Source organism: Aphelocoma coerulescens, unplaced genomic scaffold (assembly GCF_041296385.1).
Source record: "Aphelocoma coerulescens isolate FSJ_1873_10779 unplaced genomic scaffold, UR_Acoe_1.0 HiC_scaffold_70, whole genome shotgun sequence".
NCBI classification, from domain to species: Eukaryota; Metazoa; Chordata; class Aves; order Passeriformes; family Corvidae; genus Aphelocoma; species Aphelocoma coerulescens.
In genome coordinates, this window is record NW_027184055.1 from 1809834 (window position 1) to 1824294 (window position 14461).

Here is a 14461-nt window from a genome sequence, read left to right on the forward strand (position 1 = left end):
ATTCATTGGGAAGAGCTGATTTTTTACCTTTACACCCTAAAATTTTCATCTACTCTGTCCAATTGTTTTCTCTGGTGGTATCAAGCAACCCTGGATGATCTTGGAGATCTTCTGCAACCTAAGTAATTTCTGTGTTAATCCCACTGAAACAACCAAAATTGGGGTAGAAATAAAGAAATTAAACAAAGAGATCTAAAGCGGCACCATTTTACCCGAATTTGGGGGTGAATTTGGGGTTCAGGGGAATATTCGGGAGGATCTGAGTGTTGTGAAGCCACGAAGCCAGGCAGATTGGGGCCACAATCTCACAGTTGTGCTGGCAGAACGTGTCCACCTGAGCCCACCTATTCATCAGGAATTCTGGTTGTCTGTCCCAGTCCCTGGCCTGGGTCTCCCCCTTTGGAGTGTGACGTCCAAAGTGCCCAAATCGCTGCTGAAGTGCCTGAGCTGCTCAGGGCTGTGGATGTTCCTGTCCCCCAGCCTGTCCTGGTCGGTGCCATGGGGGGTGGGAGGGGGTCTGGGGGCTCCTTGGGGGACTGGGAGGGGCTTTTGTGGCTCTTGAGGGCATTTGTGGTGCTTGGAGGGGCCTTTTAGGGTGGTCTCTGAGAGAGTTTTGGTGATCCTGGCTGGGCCGTGTGTCTTGGAGAGAATTTTGTGGTTCTTGGGGTCATTTATGATGCAGGGAGTGGTTGGGGAGGTTCCTGGCCAGGAGCTGTGGGGCAGTTGGAGGTGTCCGGGAGTGTCTGTGGGGCTGGGAGGGGGTTTTAGGGCAGATGTGACCTCGCCAGAGCCACAAAGCTGCCACTGGACCCACCCCCCAAAATGCTGCCAGGGGTCGGGGGTTCCATGTTGGGGTTCATCCTCCTGGCACTGCAGGAGAAGGTGAGGGGGGTCCCCAGGGGCCGTGTGTGTCCCCTCAGAGCGTGTGTGACCCCCCCATCCCGGTGTCACCCCCTTTTCCCTGCCCACAGGGCTCCTGCCCCAGCCCCTGCTGCCCCGGGAGGGAATTTGGGGAGGGGGCAGAGGGGGTGCGCAGCCCCCGCCGGGGGATGACCCCGGCCCAGCGCCCTTCGTTCAGCACCGAGCTGGGCTTGGGGCCGCAGGAGGAAGAGGCCGATGGGAAGCAGATCCTGCAGGGGGGACAGGGCTTGGGCTCAGGGCAAGGTCCTGCCCTGCACACCTGGCTCAGGTGTGAGCCTGCCCCGGGAAGGGAGCGGGACATTCCCATCCCCACGGATCAGGGCTGGCAGCAGCGCTGGGAGCACGGACATGGAAATCCTGGGAGCCACTGGGACCGCACTGGGGGGTGAATGATCCCCCCCAGCACCTTTCCAGGCCGCCCTGCGACCTGAGAAATGCTCGCTGGGCCTCGGCCTTGGCCAAGAGCCCCCGGGCTCAGCTGCTCTGAGCTCAGGCGCTGCCGGCTCCCGCAGCCCGCCCAGGGCCGCCCTGCCCGTGCCGGGGCTGTGCTGGAATTCTCTGCTGCTGCTGGGCCACTCGGGGGGTCTGGCCCCGCAGGAAAGGTGACCCTGAGCCAGGAGCTTTCCTTGGCCGCAGCAAAGCCTCGGCACGGAAAGACCTTCCCAGCGCTGTGCCCTGGGCCGGGAGGGATTGTGCCACCAGAGCTGTCCCTCCATTTCTTCTGCCAGGCAGCTTTAGCACAGGGAAAGTGGAGAAGCCAGAGCTGCCTGTCAGCTTTCCGCAGCCCTCCAGAGGAATCCTGTGTGGGAAGCAGCCTGGGAACAGGGTTGAGGTGCCAGGGCAGGGGAATTCAGAGCCCTTTCCTCCCCCGTGGGCCCAGGCTCTGGCCCTTGCCCTTTGCAATGGCCCTGCAGCTGCCAGAGGGGCCTTTTTGGCTCAGCTGAGAGCAGTCCTGCTGCAAGGCTGTCCTCGAGCTGCTTGGGCTGCACATGTGCCCAGGGAATGCTCATTGCTTGCAGTCTCAGGCGCTGTGGGTGTGCAGGTGTAACTACTGCAGGAGGGAACAGCTCTGCTGGGGGCAGTTCTTGCAAGGTGCTGGCCCTGGCTCGGGGCTGGGCCGGGGCCAGCGGCAGAAAATCAACTTGCAGCTCGGGCCCCGCAGCAGGGAGGAGCAGCAATTGCTGGGGGAGAGAGACTCTTGCCAAGGGCCTGCGGGGCCGGGCCCCAGGGAACGGCTTCCCGCTGCCCGAGGGCAGGCTGAGATGGGATGTGGGGCAGCAATGGTTCCCTGGCAGGGCGCTCAGGGCCTGGCACAGGCTGGCCCCAGAAGCTGCGGCTGCCCCCGCATCCCTGCAAGTGTCCCAGGCCGGCTCGGCCATTGGGGCTTCCTGCCCAGGAGGGCTGGGCTGGGCTGGGGCTGCTGAGGGCGGGATGGGCTCTGGCTGAGCCAGCTGAAGGCTGGGCATGATGAGGCCGGGGGGACCCCGTTGCTGAGTGGGTTCTGGGGTATCCCCCATTCCTGAAGGGATGTCAGGGTATGTCCCATTCCTGAGGCAGTTTTGGGGTCCCCCCAATGCTTCAGAGGGGTTCTGAGAGGGGGGCTCTGGTACTTGGAAGGGGGACCTATTGTCAGGGAGCCGGGGAGCCCATTTTGGGAAGGATGCTGCTGTTTCTGGCAATGTTGAGAGGTTCTGAATGGGCTGTGGGGCCCTGGCTGTCATTTTGGGACTTGAGGTGAGCCCATGGGCACAGCAAGGGCTGAGGAGAGGTTCCAAGCTCCCATTTGGGATGGAGGGATTGAGCGGGTGCCTCCAATAAACTCAATGCCAGCCCCAGTGTGTCGATGGCAGCCCCAAATGGCTCGATCCGTCAGCCCCAAGGCCCGGCTGTGGGGAGTCAGGAAGCACAGAAGGGGAATTGGTGTCCAGGAGGGGTGGGATGGGATGGGATGGGATGGGATGGGATGGGATGGGATGGGATGGGATGGGATGGGATGGGATGGGATGGGATGGGATGGGATGGGATGGGATGAGGTGGGGTGGGATGGGATGGGATGGGATGGGATGAGGTGGGGTGGGATGGGATGGGATGGGATGGGGTGGGATGGGATGGGATGGGGTGGGATGGGGATGCGATGGGATGGGATGGGATGGGATGGGATGGGATGGGATGGGATGGGATGGGATGGGATGGGATGGGATGGGATGGGATGGGATGGGATGGGATGGGGTGGGATGGGATGGGGTGGGATGGGGATGCGATGGGATGGGATGGGATGGGATGGGATGGGATGGGATGGGATGGGATGGGATGGGATGGGATGGGATGGGATGGGATGGGATGGGATGGGGTAATATTTTGGGTTAGGATGGAGTGTGGGAGGGATGGGGTTGTTTTGCCATTTGGAGTGGGGCACTTTAGGAAGGGAAAGCAGGAGCTGCTTTTGGGGAGGCTCCTGGTGCTTTTTGACATATTTGGGGCCTCTAAGTGGCTTCTGGGAGGTTGCAGTGAATTTGGGGAAGGTGCCGTAAACCCCCCGCAACTTGGGGGGATGAGGTGAAGTCCCCAAATTTTGGGAGGGTGAGAGGACCCCAATTAGGAGGGCATCTGGCTTCTTTGCAACCCTTCAGTGGGGTGAGAAGCAGCTTGGGAGGGAAGGAAGGAAGGAAGGAAGGAAGGAAGGAAGGAAGGAAGGAAGGAAGGAAGGAAGGAAGGAAGGAAGGAAGGAAGGAAGGAAGGAAGGAAGGAAGGAAGGAAGGAAGGAAGGAAGGAAGGAAGGAAGGAAGGAAAAAGAAAAGAAAGAAAGAAAAGAAAGAAAGAAAGAAAAGAAAGAAGACCGAAAGCAACAAGGAAAGGAGGAAGGAAAGAAACGTAGAATAGAAGAAAAAAAAAAGAAAGAAAGCAACAAACAAGAATACAAAAGAAAAAACATATAAAAATTAAGAAAGCAATCAAAAAGAAAATAAAAATGAAAGAAAGAAAGAGGAAAGGAAGAAAATCAAAAGACAGATATCAGCAAGAAAATGAAAGTGATGAAAAATCAGAAGAAAGAAAGCAAGACTAAATAGCATGAAACCAACAAAAAAATAAAAGAAAAAGAAAAAAAAAAAGAAGAAAGAAATAAGAGGAAAGATAAAAAGAAAGAAAAAAAGACATAAGAAAAAATAAAAGAAAAATAATAAAGAAATCAACAAAAAATAGAAAAAAGGGAGAAATAAGATTTAAAAATGAAGAAAGAAAGAAAAAAGGATTCAAGAGTTTGAAGTCAAAAAGAAAAAGGCAAATGAAAGAGAGTGAGAAAGAAAGAAAGACTCAATCATGTGAAACCACGGAGAAAAATGGAAAAAAAGGAGGAAGAAGAAAGCAACAAGAAAAAAAAAAGAATTGAAAGAAAAAAGCATAAAGAATGAAGAAGGAAAGCAAGCAAGCAAAAAGATAATAAAAATGAAAGGAAGAAAATCAAAAGACAGAAATCAACGGAACTCAAACATCAGGAAACACATGAGGAAATGGAGAACATGGTGGCCAGTTTACAAAGGCATCCAGTAAGCACAAAAATGGCAAAAAATAATAGATCAGTTGTTGAGAAAGATGTGATTGGTTTTGAAGGAAGAAGGCTGCCTCCAGGGCTCGTTAAATGGGAATCACCAGGTGATTTTGGCCAACTGATTTTGCAGAACTGCCCCGGCAGAAGGGGGACTGGCACATTTTGGTATTGGTGGATCCTTTTTCTGGATGGCCAGAAGCTTTCCCATATGGCACCAACAAGACAAGGGAAGGCTCAGAAGTTTTGCTGAAATGAATATTTAATAGCACTGGGACTAACTCTTGTAAGCCTTAAAAGGTGCGTGGTTCTCAGCAGATCATTGGGGCTGGACTCGCCTGTACATCCTTTCCAACCAGGAGATGCGGTGTGCATCAGAACCTGGAATTTTGGAACAATCCAGCCAAAGTGGAAGGGACCATCTCAAGTCCTCCTGGTAACCTACCCTGCACTCAAGGTAGAAGGAATCAAACTCGGGGTTCATCACATGCGGGTAAAACCAGCGAGCACACATTAAACACAGCAGAAACAAGACTGACTGACACTGTGGGGTTTGGGGTTTTACATCAATCCTATTGTTTTAGGTATTGAATAGGATTTTCTAAGGGGATACTATTTATTGGATCTGGATGAAGGTGATCAATAATTGTGTATTTATAATAATAATAAAAATGATGTTCCTGACTTCTGGGAAGGGAAATGCGGTTTTCAAAGTCAGTGCAAGGTGTTGGCAGATGACAGAATGTAACCCCTGTAACAGCTTGTTTGCCAACACCAACCTGTGCAGAAAATCCAGTTCCGTGGGGAGCTGCAGTCAGCAATTTGACAAAAATCTGGGAACACTTGTGGGAAGGAAATAGCACCCAGGGCACCTGGACAGGGATGGAAGGAGAATATTCCTTACCATGGACACATCAGAACAATCCTGCTGAGAATTGTAACATTTCCAAACCGGGTCAGGAAATTACCTCAGGAAATATTGATCAGCTGACAGATTGCACTGATACCCCCTGGGGCTGTCGAATTCCAGCAGTATGGAATCACCCTCAGACAGGACAATGGGAATGTTTCCAGCCCGTTCTGGGGTGTCTGGGCTGGGAAGGGAGCCCAGGCCTCCCACAGGACCCCTTACAGGTGGGTATAAAATATCCTGATTGAACAAGGTCAAGGCCAAAGGATCCCAGGACAAAGGAAAAGTGGGATTGCCCTGGGACAGACACTTGAGCTGTTTGGAATCCTGAGGTCCAGCAGCTCCTGGCTGTGGCCCAGGCTCTGAGGCTGGGTTGTGTTTGTAGAAATGATTCTGCCTTTCTCAGTGGCACCGGGGCTCAGCCAACAAACAATGAGCCTTGGAGAGGCACAGAGTGTCAGCAGGATACGGTCAGATCCTCAAGAGCCCCAGGATGGGTGGGAAGTGATGGAATTTGGAGCAGACGTTTGGCCCTGGGAGAATCAGGAGCACCATGGACACTGGGGGTATTAACGTTCCGTCCCTTGTGCAAGGAGTCACCACCGGGAACCCGACTGTGGGGAAAGGTTAAAGGGGATGGAACTTGGAAACATCCCAGTGCGGGAACTACAGCGGGATGGATTTTAGAATCCATCTCTGCTCCACAGAGATCTGCCTTTAGGAACAGACCAGCCACACACCATTGGGCTCTGCAGATGGAAACTTCAGTGAATGCAGCTCCTTTGGGGTTTGCTGAAACAAAGGAACAATTGCCAGCCACAGCTAAAATGACCTTACAGAGCAGATTGGCTTTAGCCCTATTGCTGCTACATGGACAGGGAGTATGTGGATTCTTGAACTGAAACAGCAACACTTGTTGTGTGCACATTCCAAATGTGATGCTGGATGGGATGATCGGGTAGAGAGGATAAAATCAGCTGCTGCATCCAGCAGGGAATTAAGGGGAGGGTTAGGCAGTAACTGTTTGGATAAAATATTTAAAGGACTTGGATTTCCCCTGACTGATGGTTGGCCTGACTTTTGCAAAGTCTAACTGGGATCCCAGCAATACTTGTGCTTCTGACACTTGCTTTGAGCTGTGTAAAGAACATGGTTGTGAAAGCAGCTGAGGAACTCGTGGGATGTGAGTAAAGGAGCAGAGTGAGGCTTCTGAAGGCTTGAAGGGAAGAGAAGCTTCCCAACCCTCCAAGGGGGGGAAATTTGCCAGATGAAAAGCCATTTGCACCTGGTGGGTTCATACAATGCTTCTTCTCCAAAAGCCACTGGCCATGGAACCGCACAAGGCTGATTCTGTGGGCAGCAACCAGCCCAGGTGTGCCAACTTTCACCAGTTCACCGGGCAGTCAGGGCTGGCTTTGGGGTCACCGACCACCAGGGACCCCCAAAGAGACCCCCAGGGCAGAAGAAGGGATGTGCAAAGGGGTGGGGGAAATATGCAATGATTTTGGGGCAATGATTCTCGTGTGTGTGTTTCTTGTGGGACAATCTGGGAATGAGTCTGTGAAACCCAGTCTGCAAACAGGAACATTCCTGAACTCGGCACACATGACTTTGGGAGGGGCTCTCCCCTCGTGCATCCGGCCCAATAAAGAATGCTGCTGCTTCGTGCTGCGCTGGTGCTGAGGAGGTTTTGTTTCACTGAAGTTTTGGCAACACCTCTGTGCCTGTGTCCCAGACCCACAGAGCAGCTGTGATGTCAGAAAGGGGCTGTGTGACATCACAGAGCGGGCTGTGACATCACAGGGTATTGGTGTGACATCACAGAGAGGGCTGGGCCATCCCAGAAGAGGCTGTGACATCACAGAGTGGGTTGTGACATCACAGGGTGGCTGTGTGACATCACAGAGTCTTCTGTGACATCATGGAGCAGTTCTGTGACATCACAGAGTGGTGCTGTGACATCACAGCTTTGGCTCTGACCTTACAGGGCAGAGGTCAGACATCATCAAGCCGACTATGACATCAGAGAGCAATGGTGACATCACAGAGCAGGCTGTGACATCACAGGGTGCTGGTGTGACAGCACAGAGCAGTGTTGTGACATCACAGATAGAACTGTGACATCACTGGGCACTTGTGTGACATCACAGAGTGGGTTGTGATATCACAGGGTGGCTGTGTGACATCATGGAGTCAGCTGTGACATCACAGAGCAGCTGTGTGGTATCACAGAGAGGACTGTGACAACACAGATGGGTGGTGTGATGTCACAGAGCAGCTATGACATCACAGGGTTGCTATGTGACATCACAGAGTGAGCTGTGACATCACAGATATGGTTTTGATACCACAGGACAGAGGTCTGACATCCTATAGCAGACTATGACATCACTGAGTGGTTGTGACATCCCAGGGTGGCTGTGTGACATCCCAGGGTGGCTGTGTGACATCCCAGGGGTTGGATGCCATGGCACCCCTCATCAGTTCCAGTTCCCTTGGAAACCCCCCCAGGAGCCATTGCTGCACTCAGGGTCCGTGGCCACTTGCCCGCAGACCTGTGGCTGCCCTCGGCTGCCATGGCAGCCCTCAGGACAGAGCGGTGCCGGGGCTGGTGCCAGCTACAATTGCACTGACACTCGCTGATGCCCTCAGGTGCCACGGCAGCGGCCACAGGGACCCGTTCCTCACTTTGGTGCCACGGACACCAACGCTTGGCCCCGCTGCCATGGGGATTGGCACGCTCACCTGCACTCAGGGCCCGTGGCCAGGCACTGCTGCCATGGACACGGGCACAGAGTCCTGGGCCACAGTCGGCTGCCGTGGCCACCAGCCCAAGGTCCCGTGGCCAGGGCCGGGGGCATGGAAAGGAACCCGTGGAGCCGTGGTGATGGTGGGTGGCCATGGGGTGCTGCTGTGGGCTGGGGCAGAGGGAATTTCCTTGCCAGGCCTTTCTCTGGGGCTGTGTTTGGCTCTGTGCTGAGCACAGCGTTGCGCACACAGAGATGGTTTTGTTCTTGCTGAGCTTGCACAGAGCCAAGGCCTTTCCTGCCCCTCGTCCGGCCACGCTGGGGAGGGGCTGGGGGTGCGGGGGAGCTTGGCAGGGGTCACAGCCAGGACAGGTGACCCCAACTGACCCCAGGCATATCCCAGACCACAGGACAACATGGCCAGTGTATAAAGTGGGGGGAACAAGGAGGAAGGGGGGACATTTGGAGTGAGGGTTTTTGTCTTCCCAGGTAACACTCAGGCAGGATTGGGCCCTGTTTTGCTGGTGGGCAGGGTCAGCACCAAAGACACAGACACTAGCTGAAGGAATTGTGCAATTTATAGAATGCAAATCTGCAAAAAGTCACAAAAGCATAAGCTCAGCAAAGCACATAATCATTAGCAAAGAATCACAGCAGGAGCAGCTCAGCAATGCCCCCAACCATCAGTGCCAAAGATTGCCTGCAGTGATTAACCAAGATCCAGCCCCAGGGACCCTCAGACCTTACCATCACCCAGAGCCACCCATCAGCTGGGGGAAGCTGTCCCAGCCAAGGACTGCAGAGCCACTCCCGGACACTGGGAATTCCTGCAGCTGCCTCCAGCCACAGCTGAGGCTCCAACCCCGCTGCGAGAGGGCCCAGCTTTGACAGTGCTGGAGAAACAAACTGACAGCACTTCCAGTGCGGGAACATCTGCTTTCATCCTCCTCTTGGCTTCCTCCTAAGCCTGGCCAGGGCTCAAGGAGGAGCCAAGGGAGCTGACTTTGACCATACAGCCCCAAACAAGGCCAGATGTTGGATTTCATGGCCTTGTCTGGCGTCTAAACACAGAAAGGTCAATCCATGTTTCACTAATGAGAGGATACATCAATCACAGCGCTAATGATCATGCAAATTTCGGTAATGAGCAGATATAAAGATAACCTTTGGTTGGAAGGTTCATCCAGAGGTCACCTTTGGCTCAGGGCCTGTTGTTCAGGCCTCAGTCAGGCCTCCTGTCCAGGCCTTGGCACTTCAGGGACGCGGTTTAGTGCTGGGCTTGACTGTGCTGGCTTAATGGTTGGACTTGATGAGCTCAGAGGTCTTTTCTAACAGAAAGGAGTCTGTAATTCCAGGATTCTGTCTGCTGCATTCAGCCAGGTCCATGTTAGCAGCATTACTTTGGTCAAAAAGGCTCCTCTTGCTCAGCTCTTGTGGCCTAAGGCTTCAGCTCCTTCAGCTCCTGGTGCTGAGCTGCTCATGCTGAATGAGACGCCTCGGAGAGAAGAATACAGTTCATCCCATTCCTTCTGGCACACGGAGAAGGGAGGCTGTGAAAACAGGAGCATTGTTTGCTGTGGCCTCCTCTGTGCCCTTGACGCCTTTCAGCGCTTTGAAACAGCCAAGAGCTTTCTCCAAGAGTGCAATGAAGCAGCTGTTCCTGCTCCCAGCTCTCGCCCTGCCCAGTCTCTGCCCTTGACTGCTTTTGTCCCTCTTGCTGTGCCCTCTGTGGCCCCGGGGCTCGGTGGCTGCTGCCCAGGGCTGTGGCACTGGCACAGATCCAGTGCTCGAGACCCTCCTTTCTCTGCCCTTGGAGCTGCCTGCTCACAGCAGCCTTTGCCACCTGCAAGCTCCACATGGACAGGGAGTGCCCACCTCTGCTCCTTGCACACCCTGCAGGAGCCCAGGGCTGCCATCTCCAGTCCCTGCTGGCACTGAGGGCTCCCAGGTGCCCCAGGCTGCTGTGGCACCGCTGCCAACGGGAGGGAACAGCGGCAGGGGCTGTGCTGAAAGTCAGCTCCATTTGCTGCTGCTGCTGCTGCTGCTGCTGTGGGGGTCATTTGTCCAGCCCTGCCCCAGAGTCAGGGATCAGATCCAGGCCCTGCTGCTGCTCCCTCGGGATCAGCCACAGTTTGGGGGTTGCTGTCAGTGCCAGCAGGAGCGGGCGCTGGAGCAGCGGGTGCTGACAGTGCCCCAAGCCCCGGGGCCCGAGGGGTGCCTGGGCTGCGGGGCTGGCAGGGAGCTGCCCCTTGTTCTCCCTGTGCCTCACGCAAAGCTGGGCCGCTCACAAGTGGGGCAGCACAGCAAACAGGGAGCCTGCCAGTCTCTGCCAGCCCTGTCTGCTCTGAGATTGGGCCTTGGAGCTGCAGGGGGACAAAGGCAGCTGCTTCTGGTCCCTCTGCGTGTCCCCGTGTTCAGCAGTGCTGATCCATCATTTAGGACATGTTTTCTGTTTAATTAATAGAAAAAACAAAAGAAAAAACCCAGAAAATATTATGAAACATAAAACCAAAACCCAAAGGTGGAGTGAAAAGTCTTTTGTAACTCTGGATTAAGAGGTAACTGATCTTTTCAAAAGACAACTCAGGTATTTGTAAATATGCTGATGGCATTGATCCATCTTACTGACCTCAGCAGTCCTTTTTTCAAGATTTTGGGCTTTGTTTCCAACATTGTTATTTTAAATTGTGGTTGAAGCAATAGGAAATTGATTGTGCCCTGCCAGCTCCGAGCAGGACTGGCAATCTAAACTCTGTCCCACCCCAACTCACTGAGAAGATGCCCTTCCTTCTCACCCTGCCAATGAGCTGCACATTCCCTTGGAAATTGTCAGGGGTTCTAAAAGACACCAAGTCCCACTTAGGGCTTTTTGCTCTGGTTTGGCACTGGAGAAGGGCAATTCTTCATCCATCAGCTCCAGGCTGCACTGCCTCAGGAACACGGCCCACTCGCCAGGTTGGGCCCACTCGTGGCACTTCCAGAGGAGGAAGAAAGTGCAATGGCACAATTCCAGCCCAAAAGGAAGGAAGAGTGGGACAGACAGAACACCCTGTGCAGATCCAGGCGTTCAGCTGGGACTGTGGAGTTTGGGTTCTTGCCAGTGGGATGTGTGTCCCTGACTGCAATCTCTTGGCCTGCACCAGAGCCTCACTCACCTGCAAAAGCAGAAAGCTCCGTCGCTGTGCTCGCAAGGGGCTCGTCTGATGCAAAGCTGTCAGAGCCCTGTGAGGGGAGAGCGGGCCCAGCCGTGCCCGGGGCTGAGCCCCAGCAGAGCCCTGGCAGAGCCCAGAGCAGCCTCAGCATCGGCAGAGCCCGGCTGCAAGGAGAGAAACCAGAACCCGCCCGTCAGCTGAAGCCTCCTGTCCCCTTGTCCCAGCCGCCCGCAGTGCCCAGGCCGTGCTGGCCGTGCTCAGAGCTGGGCCCAAAGCTGCCCAGCATTGCTGCCTTTGGGAGCAGAGCAGGAGGGCAGGACATGTGCCCAGCCTGCAGCCAGCCATGGCACAGCCACCTCCTCAGCAGCTGCCCAGAGCCCAAAAGCAGCTTGGCAGCCACTGAAGAATTGGCTGCAGCCGCCCCAGCAAAGGGGGAACCTTTGGTGCCCGGCCAGGCCGTGCCATGCCCAGCTCTGGCAGCATCCCCCTGGCTCTGGACACACCTGCACACTGGCCGTGGAGTGTGTCTTTGGAGAAGGTGCCAGAATCAAAGGCCATCATCTTCAGCTGCCGCTGGCCAGCTCCAGGAAGAGGTTGTCGGCCTTGAGCTCGTCCTTGGTGGCTCCAGCAGCAGCAGCCCCACCTGCTACAGCTTCTCCAGGGGCTCCTTCTCCTTCCCTGGGGCCACACCAGGCTCTCAGGGTTCTGCCCAGGGCCCCAGCCATCAGTGAACCAGACCAGCAAAACCAGGGGGGATGGTGGCCACCAGTGCTTGCCAGAGCAGGCCTCCAGCTCAGCTGCAGCCCAAGAGCTGCGTGTTCCCTTCTGATGCTCCCTGCCCAGGGCTACAGGCAGGACAAAATCGTCTGCTTTGCTTTGCCACTGATTGCCAAGAGATGTGTGGGGCTGTTACCTGCCAGGCCCCTGGATCACACTGTGCCCGTGGCTCTCTGCCATCCTCTAGGGCACATGAACACCCTGCAGCCAAGGGGCACTGAAGAGCTCTTCCAAGGACGGCCTGTCCAAGGGCTGCATGGACAAGCACCTCTTAAGAATATCCTGGCACTCTGGGCACAGAAACCAGAAACCACCAGGCAGCTGTAGAAGGATCCCGCCCGCTTTGCCCCCCGTTCCCGTGCCCAGGCCATGCTGGCTGTGCCCAGAGCTGGGCCTAAACTTGCCCATGGATTCTGTGCTTTGGAGGGCAGCAGGAGAGCAGGACATGTGCCACCTGCTCAGAGCTGCCAGAGCGGGATGCTCCTGAGCCCGCTGCTGGCTCCCAGCACTGCTATTCCCCCCGTGCCACAGAGATGAGGGATCCACACAAAAGGAACCAGACCAGGAGCCCACACTTTCATTGCCTGCCAGAAATGGGTCTCATTTTGCTCTGCATTCCTTTCCTACCAGGTGTTATCTATTAAAAACAAGAGAAAAAATAAAAGAACCTGAAGAAGTATGAAACATAAAAACAAACCCCAAATGTGGAGTGAAAAGTCTTCTGCACCTTTGGATTCAGAGGGAATTGATATTTTTTAAAAGAGAACTCAGTTATTTACCCTTTTTTTATTTTCATTCACTACTTATATTGTTTTCACTCCTTCCTCCCTTCCTTCCTCCCTTCCTTCCTCCCTCCCTTCCTTCCTTCCTTCCTTCCTTCCTTCCTTCCTTCCTTCCTTCCTTCCTTCCTTCCTTCCTTCCTTCCTTCCTTCCTTCCTTCCGAATTCCTTCCGAATTCCTTCCGAATTCCTTCCGAATTCCTTCCGAATTCCTTCCGAATTCCTTCCTTCCCTGACAAGCTGCTTCTCACCCCATTGAAGGGGTGCAAAGCAGCAGGATTCCTTCCCAGTTGGGCTCCCCTCACCCTCCCAAAATGTGGGGACTTCACCTCAGCCCCCCAAATTGCGGGGGTTTACGGCACTGTCCCCAAATTCACTGCAACCTCCCAGAAGCCACTTAGAGGCCCCAAAATTGTCAAAAAGCAGCAGGAGCCTCCCCAAAAGCAGCTCCTAGATTTCCTCCTGGGATTGCCCCACTCCAAGTTCCCAAACCACCGCAGCCCTCCCAAACTTCATCCCACCGCAATGATGCCATCCCATCCCATCCCATCCCATCCCATCCCATCCCATCCCATCCCATCCCATCCCATCCCACCCCTCCTGGACACCAATTCCCCTTCTGTGGCTCCTGACTCCCCACAGCCGGGCCTTGGGGCTGACGGATCGAGCCATTTGGGGCTGCCATCGACACATTGGGGCTGGCATTGAGTTTATTGGAGGCACCCGCTCAATCCCTCCATCCCAAATGGGAGCTTGGAACCTCTCCTCAGCCCTTGCTGTGCCCATGGGCTCACCTCAAGTCCCAAAATGACAGCCAGGGCCCCACAGCCCATTCAGAACCTCTCAACATTGCCAGAAACAGCAGCATCCTTCCCAAAATGGGCTCCCCGCATCCCTGACAATAGGTCCCCCTTCCAAGTTCCAGAGCCCTCCTCTCAGAACCCCTCCGAAGCACTGGGGGGACCCCAAAACTGCCTCAGGAATGGGACATACCCTGAAATCCCTTCAGGAATGTGGGATACCCCAGAACCCACTGAGGAACGGGGTCCCCCCGGCCTCATCATGCGCAGCCTTCAGCTGGCTCAGCCAGAGCCCATCCCGCCCTCAGCAGCCCCAGCCCAGCCCAGCCCTCCTGGGCAGGAAGCCCCAATGGCCGAGCCGGCCTGGGACACTTGCAGGGATGCGGGGGCAGCCGCAGCTTCTGGGGCCAGCCTGTGCCAGGCCCTGAGCGCCCTGCCAGGGAACCATTGCTGCCCCACATCCCATCTCAGCCTGCCCTCGGGCAGCGGGAAGCCGTTCCCTGGGGCCCGGCCCCGCAGGCCCTTGGCAAGAGTCTCTCTCCCCCAGCAATTGCTGCTCCTCCCTGCTGCGGGGCCCGAGCTGCAAGTTGATTTTCTGCCGCTGGCCCCGGCCCAGCCCCGAGCCAGGGCCAGCACCTTGCCCTGGAGCTCTGCGGGCGCTGCGTTTGTGCGGCCGCAGCGCAGCGGCCGCAGCTCGGAGCTGCCCTTTGTGTCCCCGCCGGCAGCTGGCAGAGCTGGCGGGGCCGGGCCAGGGCCGGGCCAGCCCCGGCCTTCCCGGCTCTGCGACACAGCGGCGGCAGCCCCAGCCTTCCAGCCCTGCACACGCTCCCA

At 55.4% G+C, this 14461-nt stretch overlaps 1 pseudogene; it reads right to left on the reverse strand.

The window, feature by feature from the left end:
* The window catches only part of LOC138102326 (zinc finger protein 850-like), a 1260715-nt pseudogene that overhangs the window by 1242681 nt on the left and 3573 nt on the right, over positions 1–14461 (reverse strand).